General features: G+C 38.7%; 1 long non-coding RNA gene across 2 annotated transcripts in view; it reads left to right on the top strand.

The window, feature by feature from the left end:
- Nucleotides 1-690: 690 nt before the first annotated feature.
- The window catches only part of LOC107567121 (uncharacterized), an 11,512-nt gene continuing 2,839 nt past the window's right edge, over nt 691-9,363 (top strand). The window contains exons 1-3 of one of the 2 annotated variants that reach the window (XR_001606597.1): nt 691-701; nt 7,827-7,923; nt 8,000-8,072. This is a non-coding gene — a long non-coding RNA (uncharacterized lncRNA). Of the gene's footprint in view, nt 702-7,643; nt 7,924-7,999; nt 8,073-9,363 lie in introns of those variants that run through there. The other variant, XR_001606596.1, reaches the window with a different exon arrangement.

Below are 9,363 nucleotides of genomic sequence, written 5' to 3'. Positions count from 1 at the left end.
TACATGTTTGTTTGTTTTTGCACAGCGGGTAGATCATTTAGCTGTTCGTGTGGTAGATGGCCTGAGGGAAGAAGCTTTTCCTATGTCTGGCTGTTTTTGGTGCTCTGTGATCTGTAGCGCTGATAAGACGGATGTAGCGTCTGGACCAATCAAACACACAATATATATTTTGTTTTTATATTTAACCAGAACCAGCCAACACTTTCTGCTTAACAACTCAGCAGACAGAACTGTAATACCTCCAGCAACCCTTCCAAGCATGATTTGACCCCCAGAGACTTTGACAAGCTAGCCAGAAAAATCCCAGCATTCACATGGCTAGGGAAACAATAGTTTCCTACTTTATGCAGGACGAGCAGTAATTTAGAACGGTGGCGTCGTTTTAAACATTGCTTGCACGCAGACCCAATAATCAATCTTATGTGTCTGTTTGATAAATTAGTAACTTCTTCGCCATGCGCATACCAGTCCCTAATCAAAACCAGATAAAATTATAGTTTGAATGCGCCTTCCTACAAGCAGTACGGCTGAACATCACGTCGCCAGCAGTGCAAGCCCTCCATGCCTGTGCACAGCTACGAAAGGGGGGAAAGGGAGCTGAAGCCTTCTGCTTGACACTTCACAAGTCAGCTCCTTGAAAACCTCTGCAGCTGCAACAAAACAAAACAAAAAATTCAGGCGAACCGAAACAACGCAACGAGGTGAATTCAGTGTCACAAATGAACTGAAATATGCTTGCAGACCACAAGGTGAACAGATAGGGAAAACACAAAACAGAACTTCCCCTGGCCAGCAGGCTCACCCCTCAGCCAAGAGTCCGAACCTGCGAGGGGAGGGGCGAGAGCCACTGTTCACACGTCACCAACCAGCAGCCACAAGGGGGTGGGGCAAGGACCTCTCCAGAGCGTCACTGCAGACACACACACCGTGTGACCCCACAGACCCCAACGAGCTGGCCAGAGACAACACATCTGGCAACCTAAATACTCTCAGACCCAGAGTCTGAACACGGACTGATCGCTGCCCCAGACACCAAGCAGGGCCGGCGTGAAACTCCCCATGCTTACTACCACAGACTTTGACAAACTTACTCCAAAGCTCTGCACTGTCACGGATGACAGTGCAATTCCACTAATGCAAACATGTTGTGGTCGACAGTGTCAAATGTAGCACTAAGATCCAGTAGCACTAATAGAGAGATACAACCACGATCAGATGATAAGAGCAGGTCATTTGTAACTCTAATGAGAGCAGTCTCGGTACTATGATACGGTTTAAATCCTGACTGGAAATCCTCACAGATACCATTTTTCTCTAAGAAGGAACATAGTTGAGAGGATATTACCTTTTCTAGTATTTCAGAAAAGGGAGATTTGAGATTGGTCTGTAATTAACTAGTTCTCTAGGATCAAGTTGTGGATTTTTTAATGAGAGACTTAATAATAGCCAGTTTGAAGGTTTTGGGGACATATCCTAATGAAAATTATGAATTAATAGTATTTAAGAGAGGATCTATGACTTCTGGAAGCACCTCTTTTAGGAGCTTAGATGGAATAGGGTCTAACATACATGTTGTTGGTTTAGATGATTTAACAAGTTTATACAATTCTTCTCCTATAGTAGAGAATGAGTGGAGTTGTTCCTCAGGGGATCTATAGCGCACTATCTGATGCGATACTGTTGCTTTTCTCTCTAACAGTATCGATCTTGGAAGTAAAGAAATTCATAAAGTCATTACTGCTGTGTTGTTGGGAAGTATCTGCACCTGCTGATGCTTTATTTTTCATTAGTATAGTGAATATTTTGAATAAATACCTGTGGTTGTGTTTGTTTTCTTCAAAAAGAGACAAAGAGTAATCAGATCTCTGAGTTTTGAGGGCTTTTCTGTAAGTAATACTTTCCCGCCAAGCAATACGAAATACCTCTAGTTTTGTTTTCCTCCAGCTGCGCTCCATTTTCCGGGCTGCTCTCTTTGTGGCGAATGTGCTCATTATACCACGGTGTCAGATTGTTTTCCTTAATCTTCCTTAAGCGTAAAGGAGCAACCGTATCTAAAATGCTAGAAAAGAGAGGGACCATAGTTTCTGCTACATCATCAAGTTTTTCTGAGGTATTGGATATGCAGAGGAACTGAGATAAATCAGGAAGATTACTTACAAAGCAGTCTTTTGTGGTAGAAGTGATGGTTCTACCATACTTGTAACAAGGAGTAGAATTTACAGTTTTAGTTATATGTAGCGTATATGATGATTAGAGATATGATCCCTTTGCTGCAGAATTGCAATGCCACTGACATCAATTCCATGTGATAATATTAAATATAAAGTATGATTACGGTCCTGACATGTGTTGTCTAACCACAATAGAGTTTAGAATATCTATAAATGCTGATCCTAAGGCAACTTTTTCATTATCTTCATGCGTATTACAACCACCAGCCAGCACTAACTCCGATAGAAAATCGGCTAATTCTTTGATAAAGTCTGTATGGTGCCTTGGTGGCCTGTATTACAGTTTTGCAAATGTCAAGTTTACTCTAGATAATGTTATATGAAGCACCATTACTTCAAACAAATTATACTTGAAGCCCGCCCTCTGAGAAATACTAAAAATATTACTATAAATTGTAGCAACACCTCCCCCTTTACCTTTTGGATGCGGCTCATGTTTATAACAGTAATCTTGGGGGGGGGGTAAACTCGTATAATGTAATCATCTTGGGGGGTGTGTGTCTGTGTCTGTGATACACTAGCAGTCAAAATCATTAAGATTTTGTAATGCTTTTGAAAGTCTCTCCTGGTCTCCAAGGTGTTGTAGCGAATTTAGCTCACAACAGGAAATATGAATAATTAACCATAACTAGTTATGATTAATTATTAATATTTTAGATCCACTGTAGATATTTGCCATGCAACAAAGAGGCCTGTTCGACTTCCTGGGGTGTTACGCATTCCGGGGGGAAGGGTCCATGGGTCCTCATATGGCTTGTTAACTGAGGGTACAGAGGATTTGTCATATAAAAAGAGAATTTATAGTGTGTTGGATTGGTCCAGACGCTACAGTGTGAACAATGAAGCTTTATAGTTGAGCATGAGTCTTTACTTTATCCGACGATATTATCATCATTATCAAAGGGTAATTTATCGTACGTCTCAGAAAATATTTGCTAAACAGGTTTTTAATATCAATAACTGTGGTATATTGCTCTGGGTGCAGTCATGCTCGCACGCAATTTTTTTTTTAAGTCAAAAGATTGGAATCATGAGGATTTTCACGAAGGCTGCATACTTGATCAAACATAATATTACTCTTTTCTATTTCATCAAAAACCATTTTCTATTTGACTGCATTCAAAAATGTAATTTATTTCTGTTTTTATGAATTTTTTCAGGATTCTTTGATGAACAGAAAGTTGAAAAGAACTGCATTTATTTGAAATAAATCTTTTGTAACATTAAAAATTCATTATGACTTGATCAATTTATTGCATTAATCTAAAGCTGAACCTCTCTCAGGAATATTTGGGAACGATCTTATTAGTAAAAGTGTAAAGTTTAAAAATACTATGTTTACAAAAAAGTTTCTTGTTAATATGTGGTCATTATGATGACATTTTCTATGAAAATAATAGAAGTACATGATATCAGTGTTGTTAAAACTATGAAACATTTAAAAAATGTAAATAATAGATGGAAAAACAAATGACTTATTTTAGTTAGTTGCAAGTTTTCTATTTTTTCTAGGTTTAAGATGAAATACTAAAATGACCAAAACTAATACTGAAAGAAAAATAAACTAAAGGTAAATGGGAATCGTTTAAAAACAAAAAAACTAAAGTGTGTATGCGTGTAATTCATGTTGGCTCAAGTGCATTAAATAATATTAAAAGATACAACTTTTGATTTTAATAATGTATTAGTAACTGTTGAAATTAACTGAAATTAATAAATGCTTTAGAAGTATTGCTAGTTTTGAGTTAATAATGTAGTTAAGTGGAACCATATCATGATTTTATATAGTAAACTGACTGGACAATAAACATCAGAACCAAATTCTCTTTCTAATGAACGCATGGAAACTCATGGTCTTGAGCTGCTGAATGTAGAACCCAACATATATTAAGTTTAAGTTATATTAAGCCATTTATGTTTAAGGTCAAGCTGATTTTACTTTTAAAAGATAGAAGTGGCACCTGTTTCATGGAGTGATAAAATCAATGATTTTCTCTCCGTTTCAGGTTTGATTTGGCTTACATTAATGACAGCCATATATACATATGAGCAATATTGTTGTGTTTGCATAGTTATTACAAAGAATGAACACTAGGGAAAGCTATAGAACTAGATGAGAGAGATGGGAGATGGGGATGTGAATTCGGTCTGGATTAAAGTGTTGTTAATCCAAGGAATCCGTGTGCCGTCATATCGTTTATTGTTTTGTAAAAGTTAGTTACAGTTCAACAAATTGGCGACGAGATGGTTTAAAACTGTATTACGCAACAATGGCTACATTGAATGCTCCATTCCCAGACTTATTTCTACCTTGGGAGATTTACTGCTTAGGAACTGAAGGGCAAAGGATTTTTAGTACTTTACCAGAGACTGGAGACTGCTAACACTGCATTGAGCACACATTGTACACCTGCCATAAATGTCGTGGTGGAACGTCATAATTTCCGGAAACGAGTGCAAGGCGCTCATGAGTCCATAGTGAACTACAGTCATGGCCAAAAGTTTTGGCAGTGACATAAATGTTGTGTTTTGCAAAGTTTGCTGCATCAGTCTTTGTAGAGATTCTTTTTCCTCATGTTTCTATGGTATACTGAAAAATAATGATAAGCATAGCATAAGTTTTAAAGGCTTTTATTGGCAAAAAAGGTATATATGAGTCAATATTTACAGTGTTGACCCTTGTTCTTCATAACCTCTGCAGGTAGCTCTGGCATGCTGGATATTAGCTTCTGGGCCAAATCCTGACTGATGGTGATCCATTCTTGCCTTATTAGTTCTCGGAGTTGATCACAATTTGTGGGCTTCTGCTTGTCCTCTCGCCTTGTGAGGACTGACCACAGGTTCTCTATGGGATTGCGATCCGGGGAGTTGCCTGATAACGAATCCAACATTTCAATGTAATGATCTTCAGGCCTCTTCTTTATCACTCTTGCTTTGTGACACGGTGCTCCATCATGCTGGCAGATGCACGGATCATCACCAAATTGCTCATGGATCGTTGGAAGAAGTTGCTCTTGCAGGACGCTTTGATATCATTCTTTATTCATGGCAGTGTTTTTGGGAAAAAAGTTTCTTGTTAATATGTGGTCATTATGATGACATTTTCTATGAAAATAATAGAAGTACATGATATCAGTGTTGTTAAAACTATGAAACATTTAAAAAATGTAAATAATAGATGGAAAAACAAATGACTTATTTTAGTTAGTTGCAAGTTTTCTATTTTTTCTAGGTTTAAGATGAAATACTAAAATGACCAAAACTAATACTGAAAGAAAAATAAACTAAAGGTAAATGGGAATCGTTTAAAAACAAAAAAACTAAAGTGTGTATGCGTGTAATTCATGTTGGCTCAAGTGCATTAAATAATATTAAAAGATACAACTTTTGATTTTAATAATGTATTAGTAACTGTTGAAATTAACTGAAATTAATAAATGCTTTAGAAGTATTGCTAGTTTTGAGTTAATAATGTAGTTAAGTGGAACCATATCATGATTTTATATAGTAAACTGACTGGACAATAAACATCAGAACCAAATTCTCTTTCTAATGAACGCATGGAAACTCATGGTCTTGAGCTGCTGAATGTAGAACCCAACATATATTAAGTTTAAGTTATATTAAGCCATTTATGTTTAAGGTCAAGCTGATTTTACTTTTAAAAGATAGAAGTGGCACCTGTTTCATGGAGTGATAAAATCAATGATTTTCTCTCCGTTTCAGGTTTGATTTGGCTTACATTAATGACAGCCATATATACATATGAGCAATATTGTTGTGTTTGCATAGTTATTACAAAGAATGAACACTAGGGAAAGCTATAGAACTAGATGAGAGAGATGGGAGATGGGGATGTGAATTCGGTCTGGATTAAAGTGTTGTTAATCCAAGGAATCCGTGTGCCGTCATATCGTTTATTGTTTTGTAAAAGTTAGTTACAGTTCAACAAATTGGCGACGAGATGGTTTAAAACTGTATTACGCAACAATGGCTACATTGAATGCTCCATTCCCAGACTTATTTCTACCTTTACTGCTTTACTGCTTAGGAACTGAAGGGCAAAGGATTTTTAGTACTTTACCAGAGACTGGAGACTGCTAACACTGCAACATTGTACAATTGTACACCTGCCATAAATGTCGTGGTGGAACGTCATAATTTCCGGAAACGAGTGCAAGGCGCTCATGAGTCCATAGTGAACTACAGTCATGGCCAAAAGTTTTGGCAGTGACATAAATGTTGTGTTTTGCAAAGTTTGCTGCATCAGTCTTTGTAGAGATTCTTTTTCCTCATGTTTCTATGGTATACTGAAAAATAATGATAAGCATAGCATAAGTTTTAAAGGCTTTTATTGGCAAAAAAGGTATATATGAGTCAATATTTACAGTGTTGACCCTTGTTCTTCATAACCTCTGCAGGTAGCTCTGGCATGCTGGATATTAGCTTCTGGGCCAAATCCTGACTGATGGTGATCCATTCTTGCCTTATTAGTTCTCGGAGTTGATCACAATTTGTGGGCTTCTGCTTGTCCTCTCGCCTTGTGAGGACTGACCACAGGTTCTCTATGGGATTGCGATCCGGGGAGTTGCCTGATAACGAATCCAACATTTCAATGTAATGATCTTCAGGCCTCTTCTTTATCACTCTTGCTTTGTGACACGGTGCTCCATCATGCTGGCAGATGCACGGATCATCACCAAATTGCTCATGGATCGTTGGAAGAAGTTGCTCTTGCAGGACGCTTTGATATCATTCTTTATTCATGGCAGTGTTTTTGGGGAGAATCATGAGAGAGCCCACTCCCTTGGTTGACAAGCAACCCCACACATGGATGGTCTCGGGATGCTTCACTGTTGGCATGACACAGGACTCATGGTAGCGTTAATCTTTTCTTCTCTGAACAATCGATTCTCCAGATGTCCCAAACAGTCGGAAGGGAGCTTCATCAGGGAAAATAGCTTTGCACCACTTATAACTTTCCTGGTGCTTGCTGGACACTCTGGGACATCCTGAAGACTTCTTCACTGCAGTCGAACCTCTCTCTTGAAGCTCTTGATGATCCGGTAAATGGTTCTTTTAGGTGCAATATTCTTTGTAGCAGTTTCCTTGCATGTGAGGCCATTTTGATGCAAAGCGATGATGGCTGCACGTGTTTCTTTGGAGGTAACCATTGCTAACAAGAGCACAATGACTGGAAGCGCTTCTTCTCTCCTTTTATAGCAATCAGTCTGCTCTTACAATATTAGTATGATAGTGATTTAACCTGACTAGTACTCGTTCACACTTTCACATGTGCTGCTTTCTTAGTGTTTTTAGGGATGTGACCAAACAAGTTGCAGTATTTCTCCGAACTGTGTAATACGGAGTGCTTTTTCAGGCTGTTTTCAATGGACTTTAGAGCCATAAAATGAGTGAATGATTAATTTCGCTGCAGAAATGATACTTCGGGTTGGCCACGGTGAACAACGAAGCAGTTCCTCACAGCGACCGGATCAAATATAGATACAAATATTCAGTAGCTAATAACTCTTTAGTACCTTTAAGTTGTGTGTTTAGTAGCTGATGCTGAAACGGCTGTGAGGGAGAGTAAAGACCCGCGTCATCTGTCCATCTTTTCCGTCTAATGCTTAATTTATAAATTGAATTCATCAGAGCAGCGCATGGTTGGCCAGTGATGGAGGAAAGTAAGGTAAGAGAAACTCTCTTAATGATAAAACATCAAATAAGAAGCGATTTCATCCGATTCTTCTTTCTCTCTATGACAGACTGATCATGTAACTCCACCCACAACTCCAAACAAAGCCACGCCCTCTCCGCCAGTGTCCTATGAACGGCCGAGTGAGTGCAACCATTATTTTTGAATGTTGAAAATGTTTAAAACGTTTTTCTTGGTTATGTTAACGCTAATATTAACATTCCATTTTACAATTTTGCAAGCATTTTGTGAATGTTCTCGAAACCATGTTAGATGAACGTCCAACTAAAATGTTCCATAAACAATGTATAAAGCATGTTTTTGATGTCAGCATGCTTACTAACTATGCACACAGTGATTGGCTGATAGTCTCAGTCAGAGATTTATTGTAGAGTGTGATGTTATGTTGCTATATTCAAATAAATGTTTAAAAATGCAGGCTAAGTGTCACTAATTAAACAAGTATTCAGCTAATTGTCAGCCTCGTACATGTGTGCTTCTCCTAAACAATCAGCAGATGCACAGCCTTTTAATTAACAGAGTAGAATAATCATGGCTGATACAAGACATGCAAATGCTGGTTAATGAAAACAAGGATATAATCAATGGAACATTCGGAGCTGGGATAACCTCCAAAACCAAAGTTAATGCCTTTTTAGAAGCTCATTATCGTCAAAAGTTTCTAAAATGTTTTCGTTCCAAGGCAGATTGCCGGCAAGCAACAGCCGTTTCACACTAAAAAAAAAAAAAATTATTCACTGAATTTACTCAATTTTTTAAGGTAAGTGGTTGCAATCAATTTATTTCAGCGACAGCGTGATCACGATGGCGCCGACGCTGATGGCTGCCTCCGAGGCGTGCTCCGCAGTTGTTTTTATGTTTTTGTTAGTTTGTCCTGTCTTTAGTTATATCCCTGCAATCAGTTTCACCAGAGACGAATTGCTGGACATTCGGCAGTACACACCACCTGATATTTCACCGGTTTTCGACTATTCTGATGTTTTGCTGGACATTGTAGTCGGGGGAGCTGTGGCGCTGATCAAGTGCTTCAGGACGCGCAGATGGGGAAGCGAGCCAGCGCGCTCCTGAAGCTCAGACAGCGCGGATTCAGAATGCTGTTGCCTAGCATCCATCTGGCGAACCTCCGCTCTCTACCCAACAAAACGGACAAACTCATTCTGCTCTCCCAGACAAATAAGGATTTTTCTAACTCTGCTGTTTTCACTGAAACCTGGCTGAAAGACGTCATTCCGGACAGCGCGTTGAGTCTCCCGGGCTTTCAGCTGTTCAGAGCGGATCGCAACGCAGAATCACCAGGGAAATCACGTGGTGGCGGGGCATGCTTTTACATCAATGGGAGGTGGTGTACAGATGTAACTGTGTTAAAGAAGATGTGCTGTTCAGATCTAGAAGTGCTCTTCATTAACTGCAAGC

This window comes from Sinocyclocheilus grahami, unplaced genomic scaffold, assembly GCF_001515645.1.
Source record: "Sinocyclocheilus grahami isolate Dianchi unplaced genomic scaffold, SAMN03320097.WGS_v1.1 scaffold1129.1, whole genome shotgun sequence".
In the NCBI taxonomy this organism is placed as follows: domain Eukaryota; kingdom Metazoa; phylum Chordata; class Actinopteri; order Cypriniformes; family Cyprinidae; genus Sinocyclocheilus; species Sinocyclocheilus grahami.
This window is presented reverse-complemented; position numbering and strand designations above follow the sequence as displayed.